Source organism: Sprattus sprattus (genome assembly GCF_963457725.1).
Source record: "Sprattus sprattus genome assembly, chromosome: 1".
NCBI classification, from domain to species: Eukaryota; Metazoa; Chordata; class Actinopteri; order Clupeiformes; family Clupeidae; genus Sprattus; species Sprattus sprattus.
In genome coordinates, this window is record NC_137920.1 from 9244793 (window position 1) to 9268404 (window position 23612).

Genomic DNA, 23612 nt, shown 5'->3' on the forward strand with positions numbered 1-23612 from the left:
TCTTCTCTCTCTCTCACTCATACACGCACGCACACACACACACACACACACACACACACATATACTCTTCTCTCACACAGACACACACACACGCACACACCCTCACATACTCTTCTCTCTCACTCATCCACACACACCCACACATACTCTTCTCTCTCTCTCACTCATACACGCACACACACGCACACACCCTCACATACTCTTCTCTCTCACTCATCCACACACACACCCACACATACTGTTCTCTCTCTCACTCATACACGCACACAAACACATACACACACACACACACACACACACACACACACACACTCACACACACATACACACATACTCTTCTCTCTCTCTCACTCATCCACACACAAACACACACATATACTCTTCTCTCTCACACACACACACACACCCTCACATACTCATCTATCTCTCTCACTCATCCACACACACACGCACACACACCCTCACATACTGTTCTCTCTCTCTGACTCACACACACACACACACCCGCACATACTGTTCTCTCTCTCTCACTCATACACACACACACACACGCACGCACAAGCACACACACACACACACACACACACACGCACCCACACCCTCACATACTCTTCTCTCTCACACACTCACACACACACTCACATACTCTTCTCTCTCACACACACACACACACCCACACACTCACATACTGTTCTCTCTCACACACACACACACACACACCCACACACTCACATACTCTTCTCTCTCACACACTCACACACACACACCCTCACACTCACATACTGTTCTCTCTTTCTCACTCATACACACACACACACCCACACACACTCTTCTCTCTCTCACACACACACACACACACCCACACACTCACATACTATTCTCTCTCACACACTCACACACACACACACACACTCACATACTGTTCTCTCTTTCTCACTTATACACACACACACACCCTCACATACTCTTCTCTCTCTCACAAACACACACACACACACCCACACCCTCACATACTATTCTCTCTCACACACTCACACACCCACACACTCACATACTGTTCTCTCTCTCACACACACACACACACACCCACACACTCACATACTGTTCTCTCTCTCACACACACACTCACTCACTCATTACTCTTGTTTGAATTACCCACAAAGCACTCACACACACACAGTCATTACTCTTGGTTGAATTACTCACAAAGCACACACACACACACACACCCACACACTCACATACTCTTCTCTCTCTCACACACACACACACACACACCCACACACTCACATACTATTCTCTCTCACACACTCACACACACACACCCTCACATACTCTTCTCTCTCACACACACACACACACCCACACACTCACATACTCTTCTCTCTCACACACTCACACACACACACCCTCACACTCACATACTGTTCTCTCTTTCTCACTCATACACACACACAATCACTGACTAGGGCAGGAGCATGCATGTATCACCAATAATTAGGCTGCTGATGGGTGTGACTGAAATGTAAGCACCCACTCATATTATTATGATCTACATGGTGTCTATATGACTTATTTACCTAATTCTTTGTTTGCACATGTTCACTATATTTGTCTTGCATTAATTCAAGGTTTGACTTGATTTTCTTTGAAAAACAGAACTGAAGTCCGAAATGTCAGGATCTGCTGAACCATCACAACTGCTCACGCCAGTGAAGCAGGAGATCAAAGAAGAAGAATGTGATGATTTCCTGCAAGAGTATCTGTCTTCAATTCCGAAGGTGGAGGAAAAGCCTGAACTGGAACTTGACTGTAAGACTGAAATAAACACATCACCAACCTTTACCCACAAAGAAGAAGAGTATTTGCCATTGGAAATTAAACAGGAGGAAACATCTGATTTAAGAGAATATGGTCACGATGACTCTACTCCTGCAGGTAAGTTGCACATAGCTAGTGTGTGTTGACATTAACTCATATTAATATCTGTGAATATGAACTTGTGTCAATAAGAGGCTGCACAGGCAACCGAAGGGTTTCTACCCCTTCGTCCTATTATAATTTGACTAGTTAAATTGAGGAGACTGCAACATCAGCTAGATAACTGGTTTAATATTTAAAATAATAATGATAATAAAAAAACATTAAGTAATATTTTATTTCATTGGAACTCTGCCATTTATATGGTTTTAGGTTAGTTAAAAGTTGATTTTAAACAAAAGTTAAACCCCCCTGGCTTCATCTTCTGATTAAGTCAAAGGAATGTGAGACCTATCAAGAGAAGTGAGATACCATGGGAATGCTTTAATGTGATCTGTAATTTTCAGTCAGTTACATTTCAGACAATCAAAATGTCTGCCATCATTTTGTCTCCAGATCTCTAACGCATGTACCTGTGTCTCTGTCTCTGCCTACTTTTACAGTGCAGTATCTTGGTGATCACTTTGATATACTATTCTAGCAATAGCCAGTCAATCAAAGATACATTGTTTTCAGTGTTACTGTTTAATAGTGCTAATGTAATAAATAGAGGAGAGAGAGGATATTATTTTAAAAACATGTTCTAATGTTATAGGACAACTTCAAAGGATCTATTCAGGCAAAAGGAGTACAGGGGAAAGAAGAAAGAATGTCATCAGACGTCAGCAATCCAACACAACGAAGGAAAGACATGAATGCTCCCAGTGTCTCAAAACCTTTGCTGCACCTTCTGCTCTTGCAATTCATCAACGAACACACACAGGGGAAAAGCCCCATCAATGTTCTCAGTGTGGAAAAGCCTTTACTACAATGGGTCATCTCAAAATACACCAGAGAATTCACACTGGGGAAAAGCCATATCAGTGTACTACATGTGGGACGGGTTTTAAAAGTAGCAATGAACTTCAAATCCACCAGAGGAAACACACTGGGGAAAAGCCATATCCGTGTACTACATGTGAAAAGGGTTTCAAAAGAAGCGATGATCTTAAAATCCACCAGAGGATCCACACCGGAGAAAAGCCATATCAGTGTTCTCAGTGTGGAAAGGCCTTTACTAAAATAGGTAATCTCAAGACACACCAGATGATCCATACTGGGGAAAAGCCATATCAGTGTACTACATGTGGGATGGGTTTTAAAAGTAGCAATGAACTTAAAATCCACCAGAGGAAACACACTGGGGAAAAGCCATATCCATGTACTTCATGTGGAAAGGGTTTCAAAAGAAGCGATTATCTTAAAATCCACCAGAGGAGCCACACCGGAGAAAAGCCATATCAGTGTTCTCAGTGTGGAAAGACCTTTACTTACATAGGTAATCTCAAGACACACAAGATGACCCATACTGGGGAAACACCATATCAGTGTACTACATGTGGAAAGGCCTTTACTAACATAGGGAATCTCAAGACACACCAGATGGTCCATACTGGGGAAAAGCCATATCAGTGTACTACATGTGGGACATGTTATAAAAGTAGAAGTGGACTTGAAACCCACCAGAGGAAACACACTGGGGAAAAGCCATATCCGTGTACTACATGTGGAAAGGGTTTCAAAAGACGTTATGAACTTAGAGTCCACCAAATGACACATACTGGAGAAAAGCCATATCAGTGTACTACATGTGGGACAGGTTTTAAAAGTAACAATGGACTTAAAATCCACCAGAGGAAACACACTGGGGAAAAGCCATATCCGTGTACTGCATGTGGAAAGGGTTTCAAAAGACGCGATGAACTTAGAATCCACCAGATTACACATACTGGAGAAAAGCCACATCAGTGTTCTCAGTGTGAAAAGGCCTTTACTTGCATTGGATATCTCAAGAGACACCAGAGGAGCCACACTGGGGGAAAGCCTCATCAGTGTTCTCAGTGTGGAAAGGCCTTTAGTACTTTGGGTAATCTCAAGAGACACCAGAGGATCCACACTGGGGAATATCCGTATCAATTTACTATACATGGGAAGGGATTTAGATCTACAATCTCAGATATCACTGTCAGTTAAACATGTCAAGTATCATACAATTCCGTAAAATCAGCATTGTACTGCATTTCCTGCTGATATTCCAACTTAATTAGTTTTCTCTGTTTTTAAATTGCACAGTTGTTACACCTTGATGTTGAACTGCAATTAATTTACACTTCGTTTGGCTTCCTAATGGTGGTATAAGGTAATGCGTGGTGTGTCCTAATTACTGCCATTGCTACAAGTCCCATTTGTTTGAAGTCGTGTGTGTGATGGACTGACGATAATGCTGAAATTGGTTTGAGATTAGAAATCAGTTTTACGTTAACAACATCGCTGGATGTAAATATGTTATACTTTTATTAAACCAAATGAAAAAAATTAATGTGTCATGCATTTCAATAACATTTTAGTATGGCTGAAATGAGCATATAAGCAATAATAATAACACATAATTATTATTGTTGTTATTGTTTTTGTTGTGTGATCTTGGGTAGGTTGTACAGATTGTCTGAAATACATCTACAAATTTACAGAAAGGCTTTTGTTAAAAATTAATTAAATGTATTTAACTAAAATAAGACACATATACACTCATCACCTGATCAAGGTAGTGACCGCATTCTCAAGGAAGACCAAGTTCCTGACTCGGGTCATGACAGCATTCTCAAGAGGGACCCAACTCCTAACTCGGGTCTCCTTTAAAAATCAACCTGCATTGACACCTGCTCTGCAGGTCTGGGCATTTTATGTAGCTGGTTTGATGTAGGTTTGATTAATAACCTGGTGCAGACTGAAGAAGAGGGTTTCTATAGCTGGGTATCTTCTTTAGTCACTGAGAAAGAACACTTGGCTTAATGCAGGCGTTTACATAAGTGACTGATGATCAAGCTACTGATGGGTGTGTATGAAATGTAGGCTCCCATTAATATTTGTATATTGACTTTATGGATTCTTTACCTGAATGTTTATATTATTTCTTCATATTTGGAACGTTTGATTAGGTAGAGATTGAAATAAAAATTGAGTAAAAGAAATAATAATTTTAGTGTTTTTTTTATTTTTTTAATACGTATGTGTGGGATGGGGGGATGTGTGTATGTACAATATATAATCGACAAGCAGCAGATAGCGCTTGTACCAAAAAAACTTAATGTTTGTACAGCATTCAAAATGGATGGCCTTAACAGGACCTCATATGAAGATTCTCTACAGCTCAAAGATGTGATGAGTGTCAGAGATGGGGATGAAAGAAAGAGGACATGGGAGAGGGAGCATAGCATTGACATTGAAAAGGGTAGACACAGAAAAACATGACTACCTCGAGAAAACAGTCTCTGCACTCACTGTATTAATGGGGTAGTTGATGAAGAGTTCATCTCAAGAACAGAGGACTTTGCTCTGGCTTTACAAAAAATATAAAGAGAAGAAATATAATCATTCCTTGGTCATTTTGTTCACATGAATATGGTTTATTCCTGTTTAAATCTTAAAGTAAGAATTAAAGATAAATCAAAGCAAACATCTTGAAAGACCACTTGAGAGCAATGACAGTATTGTAAACAGAAATTTCAAAACAGTTACTCCAGCTGTGTAAAGCCTGGGTCTGTTCATTCCTTATGGTTGAAGGAAGGGTGACTCTCTGGGTAGATTCACCTACTGCTCCCCTCTCATGCAGTCACAGATCCAAGTCATATTAAGTCTAAAAAAGAACAACCCAGAATATCATCATATCATATTGTTATTGTTGTTTTTAATATGTTCTCTGAGGTAAATTGGATAAATTACCTGGTGCAGACTGAGAAAGAGGGTTTCTATAGCTGGGTAGCGTCAGTAGTCACTGGGCAGGAACCCATGGCTGAATACAGATGTATCCATGAACCACTGATGATCAAGCTACTGATGGGGACGTATGGAATGTAGACATCCAGAAGAAAAGAGTGAAAATAACTTTAGCCAATGTGTGCTCTCAAGAGACACCAGAGGATCCATGAAACCTTATCATTCTAAATATAGGGTACTTAATCAAAGCTGGGCAAAGAACAGAACTCTACTGTTGATCAGCCCACCACCTCTTATCCTTTCCTTTTTTATCATTTACATGATTTGTGTTTATTTCTGTTGTTTTGTTTTACCCTACTATTATGTTCAAATTTTACTCACATCTATTATGCTTGGGGTCAATTTGACACACCTGGACAAAGCAGACTCACATGTGAGCTTTTAACACTATAATCCCACAACAACTCATCTGTAAACTGGACCAGCTGTGGCTCAACACTTCCCTTTGCAATTGTGTATTGGACCTCATTGAGCGGCCACAAGCAGTACAAGTCTGCAACAACACCTCGAGCAGCATCACACTCAGCACAGGGGCCCCACAAGGCTGTGTGCTCAGTCCCCTGCTATTCACCCTGCTGACTCACAACTGCACACCAACCTACAGTACCTATCACATGGAGAAGTTTGCAGACGACACAACTCTGGTGGGTCTCATCACCAAGAACGGTGAGAACCACTACAGGAACCTTTTGACCACGTGGTGCAGAGACAACAACCTCCTGATGAATGTCAGCAAAACAATGGAGACTGTGGTTGACTTCAGGAGAAGCCACACTGAAAACCCACCACTGACCATTGATGGTGCTGCTGTGGAGCGAGTGAGCGGCACTAAATTCCTGGGGATGCACATCAGTGAGGACCTCTCCTGGGCCACCAACTCTGCATCACTGGTGAAGAAAGCCCAGCGGCGCTCCCATACCAATCCTGAACACTTTCTACCGGGGCACCATTGAAAGCATCCTGTCCAGCTGCATCACTCTGACAGTCTGACAAGAGGCTGAAATACCCAGTAGTTACCCACTTATTGCGTTTACGGTGTCTATATGGCTTCTTTACCTGCAGGTTTATAATTTAATGTATGCTGGTATATGGGTATGTGGATAAGAGTCTCTTCCTGTTTGTTTAGTGGACGTCTATACAAAATAAAGTTCTATAAATTGATTCATGTGACTTGTATTTATTTCTGTTGTATTCTTAATGTAGGGTACGTAATCATAGGAGTGCATACATTGTAATTGAGCAAGTTCACAGTCAAACCAAATAAAAAGTATTCTGAATTGACACAAACACCTGTACAATGGGCAGAGTGGGTTGGTCTGTATATACATGCTGGCTATTGCAATAGCTGTACAGTGGGCAGAGTGGGTTGGTCTGTATATACATGCTGGCTATTGTAATAGCTGTACAGTGGGCAGAGTGGGTTGGTCTGTATGCATGATGGCTATTGTAATAGCTGTTCAGTGGTCAGTTGGTCTGTATACGTGATGGCTATTGTAACAGCTGTACAGTGCAGAGGGGGTTTGTCTGTATACATGCTGGCTATTGTAATAACTGCAGAGTGTTCGGACTAATTGCCGGCTTTATCGAGTATTCAGAGTGTGAAATCTTCATGCAGGCAGGACCTTAAAAAAACATCTTTTAATATTTAGTCTTAAAACAGAATTCAATTCAATTTTATTTATAACGCACCATAACAATAAAATTATCTCTAGGCGTTTAACAGAGCCCAATGACTAAACCCCCTTAGTGCAAGCACCATGGCAACAGGGGCAAGAAAATCTTCCTATTAGGCAGGAAGAAACCTTAAGTAGAACCACGGCACATCTGCTTGAGGTCGGCCGGGTGGAGATCGGAAGGGGGGAAGGGGGGAAGGGGGAGGGTTGTGTGGTAGAAGGGGAAGGGAAACAACAGGGGTTGTACACAGCCAGCATTTGGTCGCTGGACATAGTATATATACAGACATCTGGTGGTAAATACATGATACAGGCAGGACCAGTTTAGTGTACTCATAGGGTAACTGTTACAGGGGTAAGGGATGTAGGGACAGAGAAACATTTCAGTGGTGGCAATAATGTATATTGTATAAAAATGATAGCATAGGGTATGGGGTAGAGTAAGTGTACGGCAATGCAGTGGCGGTGGGTGCAATTGGCCGAGGGTTTCTCCAGGTATACCAGGTGGAGAGACTACAGCAGCGTCCCATGGTGGAGATAATCTAGATTAGGAGGGAAAGAAAAGGAAGAAAATTAGTGGGTATGAGTTCAGCTGTCCATGTGCGTAGATGAGGAGTGGTGGGGGTGAGGAGCAATGTTTCCACTTCCATCAGCAATTGGAACATGCTAAAAGGGAGAAAGAACATTTATGTTAGTAGACATCAATTTCAGAAACAGATAGGGAGATACCTTTGGGTAGTAGATTTAACAGTAGGCAATATGGCTGTTTTGTCAGTGTTATCATAGGCATAAGCAATATGATATGAAATGAGAGAGAGAGAAGGGGAGGAGATATGTTTTTTGTAATGCTGATATTTATCATTTTGTTTGGTAGTGTACATATGGGGATATCAGTCGTACGCTTTAGGGTTGCAGGGTACACAGCAGTGCCCAATTGGCTGGTGACAGTCGCAACGCGCGCCGTATGCTGTACCCGGGATCCGTAAAGGCCCTCCTTCGCGGTACAACATACGCTGTCTGTAGCCCAGTTTTGAGGATAAGGGGGGTATTGCATGTGTTTAGATATGTTTAGTTATGCTGGCATTTAGCATTTTGTTTGGTTTAGTACATAGTTCTTTAGTACCTATTGAGATTTTAGTCAGAAGAATATTTACATAGAATGTACATGGATCCCAGCACATGTTGGCACTGAGGAAAACAAAACAGTAGACACACTTGCAAAGCGCAGTAGATCAGAGATCAAATTAATTATTAAAGACGCCATGAACAAGATATGGAAGGAAGTATGGCATAAGGAAGATAAAGGTAGACATTTATGCATCATTTAAAAGTAGGTCAATTAAGTATGCAGTTGGAGTCGGCAGGAGGAAACCTTGTTAACACCAGTCTGGGCCATGTTTTTACCATGGAGACATTTTTAAATATTAAACACGTACTTTTATAATACAGGGCATATGCAAGAAAGCTGAAGTGGCAAAATGTGGGTTGACATTAAACAGCCAACTGAGGTTACCACCGGGGCTTTAGTTTTCTGTTTTCCAATGTTCCCAATGGTATTCACACCCCAGTCCAGTAGATGGCGTTACTGTGCTTAAAAAGCAACCTGCTAACAGACTGAAAAGAAAAAGAAAAGAAGAACTCGAGCGTAAACCGATGGTCACGGATGTCGTATTAGCCTGCATTTCCCTCAGGCGAACATTAATCGTAATACTTCTAAATCCCGAGGCGTTTAAAAGGAACCGAAGACGACTGAAGGATAAGTTTTAAAGCGAGAATATGGGACTGTAACCGCGACTGACCAACGCCTAACAACTTTGTGTGGAGTTCACTTTTTATTAGGTAAGTCAAGTTGTGATATAAAACGTATATGCCATGATAACTTGGGCTATGCAATTCAAACATTTGGTGTGTCTAAAGTTAACGAGGGGAGCTCATAAGCTCCTAGATGCCTAACAGCTCCGTGAGTAAAAGTTCGGTTTTGGAAAGTTTTCCACGACACATGTGGAACACATTATGCCTGTTGTGCTGCTAACTAGTCAAGCTGAATGCAGCGTAGGGTAAACGTAGGCCTACCTATTAAGCCCACGTACCATATAAGCCCACTTGTGACTTCTGAGTAAAAAAAAAAAAAAAAACTACATGGTTTTAAAAGCTGCTTGTTACATAAACTATACTTTTTATTGTAAGCCAATCAGATTTGTCGATCTTGAGTTATCGAAGCACATGTGCGACATGTGCCTTCTGCAGCTGTCGCTGCCGAATGTGAGTCGCTGCCCTATGTGAGTCGCGCATGCTGAAACGGCATAATGTGGGTATATTTACTTGTTTATTTAATTGTGTTGTAAACGGTGAACGGCTCAACGTCAACATATGGGGCTGGTTTTAATACCAAGGTTTATGATGTTAAGCTTCATGTGTATTGAATTATTAGTTAAGCAGTACATTCATTACTAGTAACAGTAATACAACATAGCCCCATATGTTGACTTTGAGCCTTATGCTGTTAACCGTTTACAACACAATTAAATATAACATTAAATGTACCAGTATTATGCGTTAAAACCAGCCCCATATGTTGACGTTGAGCCTTAGCTGTTCACCGTTTTCAACACAATTAAATAAACCACTAAATATACCCACATTATGCTGTTTGAGCATGCGCGACTCACATAGGGCAGCGACAGCTGTCCCCAGGAGAAGACACAAAATAACTTCATGTATTTTGATGCTCTGAAATAAAGAACATTTCTGACGTATTTCTGCTCCTTCTTTTGTTAAGTACTCATTTGTTATCAAACATTAAGAGATTAGTGCTTTAAATAAAGCATATGTTAGAATTTTACTAGAATTAGACATATATATACATATATATATATATTTTTTTAAGTGAAAATATGCATTTTAGCATACTAGCAAACGGCCCACATGCTGCATCAATACAGTTGCTGCATATTCATTGCAATGACATTAAGCATACAGTTTACTTTTTTTATGCAGAATATATTATTATACAATTAAATTGATAATATATGTGCGTATTTATCTTTATTTATTTTGTATTAAACATTTTTACCAAGTGGGCTTAAAGGAAACACTAGCAAAAAAAATCACAATATTTACGGCGGATGTAAATGAGTGTAGCTAATTACTTAAATGCATGATAAATTGATTATTTTCATGTTATGTTAGTGCAGCATATATAGATGCATGGCATGCAGTTGTTTCTTTAATGTCATGTGTGTAGAATAACATATTCTGACTTTTAACCAGATATTCACTGATGTTCCCTTTAAGCCCACCTGCTCCCATTAAGCCCACTTTGCTGTGTTTCAATGGAGATTTTCTCCCATTAAGCCCACTTTGCTGTTTTTCAATGGAGATTTTCTTCCTTTTGACTTTTGAACCATTTTCTTGCCTAACTTTGACCTCACCTAATTACTAGTGTTGCACCGATACCGATACCAGTATCGGATAGGGCCCCGATACAGCACTAAAATGGTGGTATCGGTATCGGCGAGTACCAACAAATAGTGCAGATACTTTTTTTTTTTTTTTTTTTTTATCAATGGTTTGGTCCCCAATCAAAACAAACACACAAAGAAACAATACAGGGAAAAAAAAAAAAAAAAAGAACTGACCAAACTTTAACTCTATTGTGTTCAAAATCAGAAAAGCCACAGTGCTGCTCAGTAAGGTAAACCATCAATTATAGAGGACTAGTCCTCAGTTATGTCTGAAGTGCTGAAACTGTCAAGAAATGTATTTTAACTTTCTTACTGTTACACTAGTATTATACATGGGACCAAACCATTGATAAAAAAAAAAAAAAAGTATTTTTCAAATTTCAAACAGAGTGGTATCGGTATGGTATCGGTATCGGCCGATACTGCACAGCCAGGTATCGGTATCGGTATCGGAGCCAAAAAATGGCATCGGTGCAACACTACTAATTACTGAAATTGACTCATTTATTAACCTTAGAATATTACTATTGAACCAGGAAACTGTCTTTCTTTCAGTCATTAGGTCTTCAGCTATCTAGAAAGAAACAACTGCACTTTCAACCAGCTGTCTGGACCAGACATTTTGGCCAGTTGTAAATGCCAACAGTACAATATAGGATAGAGATACAGACAAAATGGCAACACATATTGAAAGATGAAGTATTGAAGATACATTTCCATTCTAATTTAGATTTTGTTCATGAATAGTTTTTTGGCTACATTCCAAAGAAGACATGTTGTAAGTTTAGCTTTTTCTGTGTTGAAAAGCCTGATCAGGCATAATCACGCCTATTTCAAATTTTACATAAAGTACCCATTAAGCCCATTCCAGACTTTTGACATATTTTGACAAATTAAACAATATAAACATGGAAAATTTGTATAAATGAATTATTGACACTTCAAATGAGACATTAGACTATCATTTTAACTAAAATATTCTCACTTAAATTTGGGAGGTGTATATATTATTAATGTCTGAAAAGCAGATTTGGTGGGCTTAATAGGTACGTTTACCCTAACTCGCGTCAATATATTTCTTTTTTTTTTATTAGTTATTTTATACATTTCTATATTGTATTCTATTTTATACGTTTGTGCATGCCCCCATCATCAAGCGTCGATCTTGCAGTTATGGAAATATGATGCACTCCGCATCATAACAATAATAATGCATTTTATTTGTAACGCACTCTTCATTCAAAATCATGACTGGAGTATCTTTACTGGGTGGCAGTGGATTATCTTGGCTGTGGGTGGCAGTGAAGTATCTTGACTTTGGGTGGCAGTGGAGTATCTTGACTGGGTGGCAGTGGAGTATCTTAACTGGGTGTCAGTGGAGTCTCTTGACTGGGTGACAGTGTAGTATCTTGACTTTGGGTGGCAGTGGAGTATCTTGACTTTGGGTGGCAGTGGAGTATCTTGACTTTGGGTGGCAGTGGAGTATCTTGACTTTGGGTGTCAGTGGAGTATCTTGACTGTGGGTGTCAGTGGAGTATCTTGACTGTGGGTGGCAGTGGAGTATCTTGACTGTGGGTGTCAGTGGAGTATCTTGACTATGGAGTATCTTGACTATGGGTGTCAGTGGAGTATCTTGACTATGGGTGTCAGTGGAGTATCTTGACTATGGAGTATCTTGACTGTGGGTGGCAGTGGAGTATCTTGACTGTGGGTGTCAGTGGAGTATCTGGACTGGGTGGCAGTGGAATAGAAGCCCCATTGGATAGTTTCAAGAACCATCATGAAATACATGCAGACTGAAGAAGAGGGTTTCTATAGCTGGGTAACTTCAGGAGTTACTGAGCAGTAGCATATGGTCGAATTAAACCATGTGGGTATACATTTGGGTCATAAGACAGCAGTCATTGAGCAGGAATGCATGGCTGAATGCTGATGTTTACATGAATGAAATGTAGGCTCCCATTCATTTCTGTTGTATTATTCTTTAATCATAGAAATACAAACATTCTATTAAGATACTCCACTGCCACCCAAAGAGAAGATACTCCACTGCCACCCAGTCAAAATACTACACTGCCACCGAAAGAGAAGATACTGTAACACCTTATCTGAAACCCACATCATAAGATTTACATGTTTCATAAGGCCTAACAAAAAAATAGTTTTGGTTCCGGTTTCCGACCGACCCTGTCAATTTACGTGCGACCCAAATTATTTTATGAGCTTGGGGAAGAAAAAAAATACAAATACATTATTTTTTTAGGCAGACTATAATACGTGTTTGTACAGCACCTCTTCATCCTGTACAAGGATGAGCGTATTCTCTCGTGAAAACAACGACTTCACGTGAGATCTGCATGAAGACGACTGGATCGGTAGCGCGTGTTATATGGTTGTGGGAGAAAGGTGGATATATGCGTGGTCTCCATTGTTTGCCCATGCAATAGCGTCACAAACACAATTGTTAGATTGGGTATGAAATCTAAAAGACCCACGATTACCAAAGCAGTATTCTTCAAAAGCAGATTATTCAAAGCAGTATATCTCCCTTTAATGTGCATTCATCAACTTCCATTACATGACGATGCATGTGATCGTACATATGTGTCTGCAATGAGAATGGGGACTAATTAGCACTGCACTGAATTACTTTAACATGAGTAATTGCTACACGATAACAATTACACAACTAATATTACTTGATACATAGAATAGTGGACATTACACTAGGCAACATGAATCTCATTCATAGCTCATCCAGTCGAAATCTTAACAAGATGAACCCATCTTTATTACAGCGAATCAACATCAGGACATAACTAAATCTCCGCCTTAGCATGCTAATCGTTACTAATAGCCATGTGCACTCATAATACACTACCTAGCACAGTCGTAACTTCATGAAACCCTTTACTTTCATTATGTACGCACACAATGCCTCACATATGTCGAACAATGATGATTTAAGCATTAGCATCCTGGAATGACTTGACTGCAGTTAGAGAATATTTCCCAGATAATTAGCAAAAGTTTTTAATGTGTTTGTAGTCAACACAGTTTTAGGCTACAGCCTGCCTTTTTACTATTGCTTTGACTCCGAACATCATTTATAGGCTAAAATAAATTCGAGTAGGCCTATTCAAAATATATATAGGATATAATTCAAACGAATATTAGGCAGCCCTTTATATTCAATGATGTTATTGGCATTATTTTTTGTAAATGTGTTTGCTTGAACAGTCTATTCAGATTCCGAGGTTTCTTAACACCTGGTGTAGTTGTGAATCTTCAGCTCATTAGTCATACTAGCATGTATAAATATCCTGGCCATGGATGCATTAATCATTGCATCTGTCTTTCAAAGATGTCAGGTAAAAAACAAATGAGCATAAACACATTAGCGGAGGAGATGGTGGAAGAGGAAGAGACAGTGCAGGTGAGGAGAAAGAGACAGTGCAGGTGAGGAGAAAGAGACAGTGCAGGTGGTGGAGAAAGAGACAGTGCAGGTGGTGGAGAAAGAGACAGTGCAGGTGAGGAGAAAGAGACAGTGCAGGTGGTGGAGAAAGAGACAGTGCAGGTGGAGGAGAAAGAGACAGTGCAGGTGGAGGAGAAAGAGACAGTGCAGGTGAGGAGGAAGAGACAGTGCAGGTGAGGAGAAAGAGACAGTGCAGGTGGTGGTAGAGAAAGAGACAGTGCAGGTGAGGAGAAAGAGACAGTGCAGGTGAGGAGAAAGAGACAGTGCAGGTGAGGAGGAAGAGACAGTGCAGGTGAGGAGAAAGAGACAGTGCAGGTGGTGGAGAAAGAGACAGTGCAGGTGGAGGAGAAAGTGACAGTGCAGGTGAGGAGAAAGAGACAGTGCAGGTGAGGAGGAAGAGACAGTGCAGGTGAGGAGGAAGAGACAGTGCAGGTGAGGAGGAAGAGACAGTGCAGGTGAGGAGGAAGAGACAGTGCAGGTGAGGAGGAAGAGACAGTGCAGGTGGTGGAGGAGGAGATGGTGGAAGAAACAGTGAAAGAGATGGCTAGAACAAAAGGGAGAAAAGTCCAGGACCAGCCACCTACAAGACCTCTTTTGATAGTGAATGGACCTCTCAATGGCCTTTTATTACTGTAGGAAGCACCAGCTCATAATACTGGTGCTCTATCTGCCACCAAAAGAACTTTGTAATTGTTCGAATTGTCATTGCCATGTGTCAAATCTTTTCTGCAAGTCTAAGCAATTATTATTAACAAAACACTAATAATAATATGGGGGGGGGGGGGTCTGGTCTGTGGGCATACAGCAGGGGCGGAGCAGTGGAATACGGCGGGCTGGGGCGTGGTCGGGGGTATATGTCACTCTTGCCTGTCTTCAAAACTTGAGAGCCCTGTATAAGGCACATAGTAGCCATGGTCAACTACTTTGCCACTGAATGGAAGACGAACTGAACTTGTCACTATTCACTGAAAACTTAAACTGGGAGTATCCATTGCTGCTGTAAAAAAAAATAAAAAAATCGACCTATCACTCGCTGCCACTGGAAAAATAAAATAAAAAAATAAAATAAAATAAATTCCCTACCTACCCATGACCTCAATTGACAACCAAAAGGAACCAAACATTTTTTTTTGTTAGGCCTAACAGCCTATTGCACTTTGTTTTATTATTATAATGGGTATATGGGATCTGGCATGGGTATGACAAGTTGTTTAGTATTCCATTACTTCCTAAAGGGTACATTTTTTTTTTCTGACTTCCTATTCAGCTAGTATTTCACCAATACTGAGTATAGTCCCTATTCACAACCATACCTCTTTCTTCTAGGGGTTAATAACATGAGTAATCTTCTTGGACTCTTCTAAGTAGCTAAAAGTAGAAGTGTTTGTTAAATATTAGCTGAAATGCTAAATGTTAAGAAATGGCATGTGTGGTTAAGAGTTCATCATAGATCCGGGGGGTAACATTATGAAATGTTTTTCGATGCTAAACTTTAAAGTAACACTATGCAACAGTTTGACATCTATGAGATATGGTTTTATAGGCAACTAGTTTTTGTTCCATCCCCAAATTAATTTGGTAGCATATGGTTATGTGAAGGACCTGTATCTTCCCCAATAGCCATCAGGGATATATGCACTATGTGGTTCTGTGTGACAGGCTGGTACAACCTGCACAAATGGAAGAAAAGCTTTCTCACGCATGACATTGCCAGCTAAACAGGCACCAGATAGTGTTTTGGCAAGCTTCTATCAGTGTCAGCTAGGCTGTTGGTGTTGTTTGCAGGGGTTAGCTTACTAGTTCAGAACTCTGTAGTGCTGCTTTAACAACATGTCAGAGCAGATGTGAAGAATAAGAATAATCTAGAGGACAAGCCCCTTCCAATGATGATGATACTTGCTAGTAATCTGGTTTTGAAATTACATGAAATTTCAGCCGTCATTAAATGCTTCCATTTCTGCATCCATCTCCACGTGCTCATTACTCTTGTTTGAATCACTTAAAAAACACAAACGCACTCACACACTCACTCACACTCATTACTCTTGTTTGAATGACTCACAAAGCACGCGCACACACACAAACTCACACTCATTACTCTTGTTTGAATTACTCACAAAGCACGGACACACACACACACCCACATTCTCTCTCTCTCTCACTCATCCACTAACACTCTCTCTCATACAATCACACCCTCTATCTCTCATACAATCACACCCTCTATCTCATAAACTCTCACACACTCATTAGTCTTGTTTGAATTACTTGCAAAGCACACACACGCTTGCTCGCTCGCTCACATACACACTCACATACACACATGCTCTTGTTTGAATTACTCACAAAGCACGGACACACACACACACATTCTCTCTCTCTCACTCACCCACTAACACTCTCTCTCTCATACAATCACACCCTCTATCTCATACACTCTCACACACTCATTAGTCTTGTTTGAATTACTCACAAAGCACACGCTCGCTCGCTCGCTCGCTCACATACACACTCACATACAAACACAAATGACTCTTGTTTGCGTGCTATGTGAGTAATTCAAACACACACACACACACACACACACACACACACACTACCACACTCATTAGTCTTGTTTGAATTACTCACAAAGCACTCGCACACACACAGTGGTTTCATCTGCAAATTTGATCACAGTATTTGAAGGATGGGTGTTGGTGCAGTCATATGTGTAGACGGAGTAGAGCAGGGGACTCATTACACAGCCTTGTGGAGCTCCAGTGCTGAGGGACAGGCTTGAGGATTGGTGAGGCCCCAGTCTCACTGCCTGCGAGCGATCTGTTAGGAAATCCTTTATCCACATACACAGGCTGTAGCTGAGGCCCACATCAAGGAGTTTGGTGATCAGCCCCTTGGGGACGATGGTATTAAAAGCCGAGCTGTAATCTATGAAGAGTAGTCTCACATATGTCTCCTTCTTGTCCAGGTGTGTTCGTGTGGAATGGAGGGCTGTGACGATAGTGTCCTCAGTGGACCTGTTTTCCCTGTAAGCATACTGATGCTGGTCCAGGGGGCGAGGGAGGGAAGCCTTAACGCGCTTCGCCACCAGCCTCTCAAAGCACTTGGCGATGATGGGAGTTAGCGCCACAGGTCTATATTCATCTAAGGTGCTGAAGTTACTTTGCTTGGGCACAGGTATAATAGTTGCTGTTTTAAAACGGGTTGGTACTAGGGATGCACGGATCCGATATTTGTATCGGTATCGGTACCGATATTGACGACATTTCTAGATCGGGTATCGGTGAAAATGTGCCGATCCAAAAAAAAAAAAAAAGATTTTTTTTTTTTTTTTAATATTTATACTTGAATCCTATTCCTACTACCTTGCTGCTTTGATAATTCAATTTACCTCACGGGATTAATACAAGTTTATCTATCTATCTGTCTGTTGGCTGATCTATTCAGTGTAATTCTATGCTGTGCGCTGTGAGTGACGTCATACAAAAGCAACACGCCGTGCAGAGCTCAGTGTTTACAAAATGGAGCGAGCGAAAGGATCTGCTATCTGGAGCTATTTATTATTTTATTATTTATTTTGTTTTACATTGTATTTTGAATCCCTAATTGCACTGACTGAACCAGTCACACTATATTTATATGATTAAGATTGTTTTACTGGTGCAAAATGATTAAATAAATTAGTAATTCAGTACATTTATATCTGTTTATTTGTTTTTTTTTACATAGGAAAGAAATGTATAAGTCAAGTCTCATGATCCCAGATCTCCCCCAGTGAAACTTACAGTTTGTTACCATCATTTCGCTTTTTTTTTTTATATCGGTATGGGATCGGCCGATACTAAACCTCAGATATCGGTATCGGTATCGGAGGTGAAAAAAGCGGATCGGTGCATCCCTAGTTGGTACGGCCGCTTTGGCTAAAGACATATTAAAAATGATGATCAAGCTACAGATGGGTGTATGAAATGTAGGCTCCTATTCATATTATGATGGTGTCTATATGGCTTCTTTACCTGATAAATCATAAAATAAAGAGGATAACTTCGGTAGTCAGTTGTCATATCATATTATGTGATATATTATTAGTATACATACAAACATTCACAGACACATGAGGTCGTGGCCAAAGGTTTTGAGAATGACACAAATATAATTTTCACAAAGTTTGCTGCTACAACAATTTATGTAAACATTCTAACGCACATTCGGCTTGGTTGTCAGACATGTCATTATTTTAAATGTTTATTACCTAGCCTTCATCCCCTTTGATGCTCAGATTTGTAACCCCTAAAAAAGAAATCGTTTGTACGGTCTGAAAAATGTGCGTGGTCTGAAAAATCTATTGCGCCGCCACTTCGACTGGACTGCGGAAGGGACGGACAACAGTAAAACAATACTGTAGGTTTTTGTTTTACTATATCATCCTTTGGATTTCCTTTGCAGAACAGGACTGAACGGACTGGCGCTGACATGCTCTGAAGGAGTTTGTGTGTAATTTTCTACAAGCTTACTGTAGAAGTGTAAGTCTCCAACAGTACAACTATACTGTAATTCGTTGTTTCCACATGTTCACTATATTTGTCTTGCATTAAATAAAGGTTTGACTGGATTTTCTTTTAAAAACAGAACTGAAGTCCGAAATGTCAGGATCTGCTGAACCCTCACAACTGCTCACGTCAGTTAAGGAGGAGATCAAAGAAGAAGAATTTGACGATTTCCTGCAAGAGTATCTGTCTGCAATTCGGAAAGTGGAAGAAAAGCCTGGACTAGAACCTGACTGTAAGACTGAAATAAACACATCACCAGCCTTGACCCACGAAGAAGAAGAGTATTTGCCATTGGAAATTAAACAAGAGGAAACATCTTATTTGAGAGAATATGGTCACAATGACTCTAATCCTACAGGTACGTTGCACATTAGTTTGTATCATGAAAAACTTGAACAATATGATAGTTAATATGAAGTGAATATGACATCATGTAATGTGAACCTTCAAGGGAACTTAGAGGGTTTCTGCCTATTGTAACTTTTTAACTATTTGTCTCTAGCATAAGGAAACATCTTGGTTGTTGCTAGCGTGTGTTAATATCTGTTCAAAATGAACTCTTGTCGACATGAAGCTGCACACCATCACACATACACTCGATCATGCTTGGTTCACTCCAGTCCACTAGGGACAGCAAGGTGTCATTGGATGCACTCTGCAAGGCAGGGGAGGATAAGAGAAGAAATTGGGCTTTTGTTTGAACTCCATACCTTGACACCTGAAATTTGAATTTCAAGGTAATATAACCTTTTCTTTTAGGTTTGAACTGCTGTAATTTAATTAGTTTGATCTCAAAACAAGCATACTGGTTAATGGGGTGTTACTTTGTTAAAGGATGTATGTATATGTGTGTTTAATGATTTGCGGATTGTGAGTGAACATGGTTTTGGTCCACTGATGGTGGTAGCCTGTCTTGAATCCTGATGCAAGAGTTAGTGAACCTGAAATGATGTTGGAAGCCTTTCTTGATTAATTATGCATTTGGAAGTGAACATTAAATTATGTAGGATAAAGTGTTGATGCTGTTATCTGTTGATTTGTTTGATGTAAAATTTCGATGGTAAAAGTGTGCTTCAGTGTTTGAGTTAGTGTTATTTATATCTGACTGCTGGGTGCCCATGTTAGTTCATGTAATGGCATGTAGAACTAGACATGTAGTTCCTGCCCGTAATCTCTTGTCTCTCTAGTTTGCATTCCAAAAGCTCCTGTAGTTTATTGGTTAGGCTTGAAACCAGGAAGCTAATGGGTCAGACAGAAGAAGCACTTTATTTACACCACAAAGGGGTGTGGTAAGAACTGGGATGCTCTGGATGGATATTGAACCCACCATTGGAAGGTAGACACTGGGGTGTTCTGGATGGATACTGTATGTGTAATGTAGTTTTGTAAGCTAGACACTGGGATGTATGGATAGTTACTGTATGTGTGTAATTCAACAAAAATACAATTATACTTTAGTTCTTTAATTAAATATGTTATCCTTGCATTGAAGGAATGTTAGAGTGGATTTCCTTTACAAAACAAAACTGAACTGATTGGTACTGGGATGGTCTGGAGGATTATGTGTGTCATTCTTTGAAAGCATACTTTAGAAGTTTAAGTCTCCAACAGTACAACTACACTGTAGTTCTTTGTTTGCACATTTCACTATATTAGTCTTGCATTGAATGAAGGTTTTACTGTATTTTCTTTGAAAAACAGAACTGAAGTCTGAAATGGCTGGATCTACTGAACCATCACAACTGCTGATGTCAGTGAAGGAGGAGATCAAAGAAGAAGAATTTGATGATTTCCTGCAAGAGTATCTGTCTTCATTTCCAAAAGTGGAAGAAAAGTCTGGACTGGAACATGACTGTAAGACTGAATCAGAAAGATCCCCAGCCTTGGCCTGCAAAGAAGAAAAGTCTTCAATGATGGAAATTAAAGAGGAGGATGAATCAGCTTTAAGAGAATATGATCGCGATGATTCTCCTACAAGTAAGTTGCAGAATATTTTGTATCATGAGAAACTAAAAGAAAAAGAAAACATTCATTGCGATGTGTTATTTATATTTACAACACCTGCATTTTAGTAAATATCTTTAACTTGTGCTTTGCTCAATAAAATGTGAGATCTGTATAGAGTAGACATAATACGCATGTCACCTTAATCATGGGATACTATTATTGTAACATTTGGAGTTAAAAATATTTCATGCCATTGGAACTCAGACATGTATAGTTATGAATAGGTTATTTAAAAGTTTATTTTAAAACCTCTGTCTTTATTTTCTGCCTTACTCAATGAAATGTTAGACCTGTTGAGATAATAGAGATACCATGGGAAAACCATACTAAAGGGATACTTCTTGTTGTAGGTTGCATATAAAACATTTAAAGTGCCTACTTTAGGTAATTAGTGATTTGCTATTTAAGCAAATAGCCAGTCAATCCAAAATACATTTTTACATGCTTTATACTGTGTATTGTTAATGTAACAAATCGAGGATATCAATGATCGAGAATTGAGGATATCATTTTAACAATATTTTGTAATGTTATAGGAGATGTTCAAAGGATCCATTCTAGAAAAAGGAGTCCAGAGGACAGAAGAAAGAAAGTCATCAGACATCAGCAACAGAACAAAAGGAACAAAAAACATGAATGCTCCCAGTGTTTCAAAACCTTTGCTGCACCTTCCGCTCTTGCAATTCATCAACGCACACACACAGGAGAAAAGCCACATCAGTGTTCTCAGTGTGGAAAAACCTTTAATCAGATAGGTCATCTCAAGATACACATGATGATCCACACTGGAGAAAAGCCATATCCGTGTTCTCAGTGTGAAAAAGCCTTCAGTCAAAAGGTTCAACTCACGACACACCTGATGATCCATACAGGAGAAAAGCCCCATAAGTGTTCTCAGTGTGGGAAAACCTTTAGTCGGATGTCTCATCTCAAGTCACACAAGACAATCCATACGGGTGAAAAGCCACATCATTGTCCTCAGTGTGGAAAGACTTTTAGTCAAAAGTGTGCTCTCAAGAAACACCTGATGATCCATACAGGAGAAAAGCCATATCAGTGTTCTGCATGTGGGAAGGGTTTAAGAAGTAGCAATGAATTGAGAGTCCACCAGCTGACACATACTGTAGAAAAGCCACATCACTGTTCTCAGTGTAGAAAGACTTTTAGTCAAATGTGTAATCTCAAGGAACACCTGAAAACACATACTGGAGAAAAGCCATATCAGTGTTCTCAGTGTGAAAAGGCCTTTACTAGAATGGGTTGTCTCATTAGACACCAGAGGATCCATACTGGGGAAAAGCCATATCAGTGTTCTCAGTGTGAAAAAGCCTTTAGTGATGTGGGTAATCTAAAGAACCACCAGAGAATCCATACTGGTGAAAAACCACATCAGTGTCCTCAGTGTGGAAAGGCTTTTAATCAATTGGGTCTTCTCCAGGCACACCAGAGGATCCATACTGGGGAAAGAACCTCACCAAAACAGGTGATATATGTAAAGACTAAAATGTACACCAATCAAATATCACCAACCTTGAACTGCAAAGAAGAAAGTAATGTATTAATGGAAATGAATGCAAAAAAGTAGAAATCCATCATCATTCAATATAAAAAAGTATGAAATGTGTATTTCATTCAAATTATTAAGGATCTGGATAGTGTAGACTGCTATGAAGAAAAGGAAGACACCACATGTATGATTGTCCCTTATGTGAAGGTCTATAAACTTATGGTGCATTCCTATCTCATACACATTAAGGCGAGACACGGCAGGTGAAATATCGATTTTTTTCATGCCCTGGTCAAATTTGAGATTTTGGGCTAGTTTGCCTCTTTAACTTGTTATCTTTCATACTACCATAAAGAAAACGTCAAAATTACACATTTATGTGTCTGTTTCACTGCATTTAGTTCAGCCGCGGCATCCATTTTCTCCTAAATTAACCAAGAATTCTCCCTTGAACCGCGATCAGCGTTTCGTCTTTTTACACGACATCTGGCATGTCTGCAATGATTTTAAAGCTCTGAGCCTCGATAAGAAGGCTGTGTAATCCAAATATGGGCATTTCCTTTCTTTTCAGCAACCAATCCTGACTTTCTGAAGGGATTCATTGGCTGACGGCGCTTTCCTGCTAACGTGATTCGCTCAGTGCGTCACGTGTTGTCTTTAAATGCGGTTTTCTCAAAATGAGTGTTTTTTCATTTTTAGGTACACATTTCTCAGCCTATGTAGAACCTAGGTACACCACACTTCCCAGTTTCACACATAGCATTGTTATGAAGACATCTACAGACGGATTTATTTTTAAATTGTTCCTGGCCAGATTTATGGGTCATTTTACCTGGAAATCATGGCGAAAATAGGGCTTTTAAGGCCATGGATAGTATATTTTGATTTCCCAGGTCATAAAAGCAGATATCCTAAAATCCATCTGAGGATTTTTTGTCATTTGATATATAAACAAAATAAAAAAGGAATTTTGGTCCTGGCTTTATCTCAGTTTAAGATTCATGTACTGGAAATATATGCAAAAACGTGCATATTTAATGAGATCCAGCCTAATTAGCATAATTAAATATGCAAAATTCAAAAACTTGTAATACTATTTTTTCCTATAATGATGTATGTAATCAACTGGCAAAGTTTCAT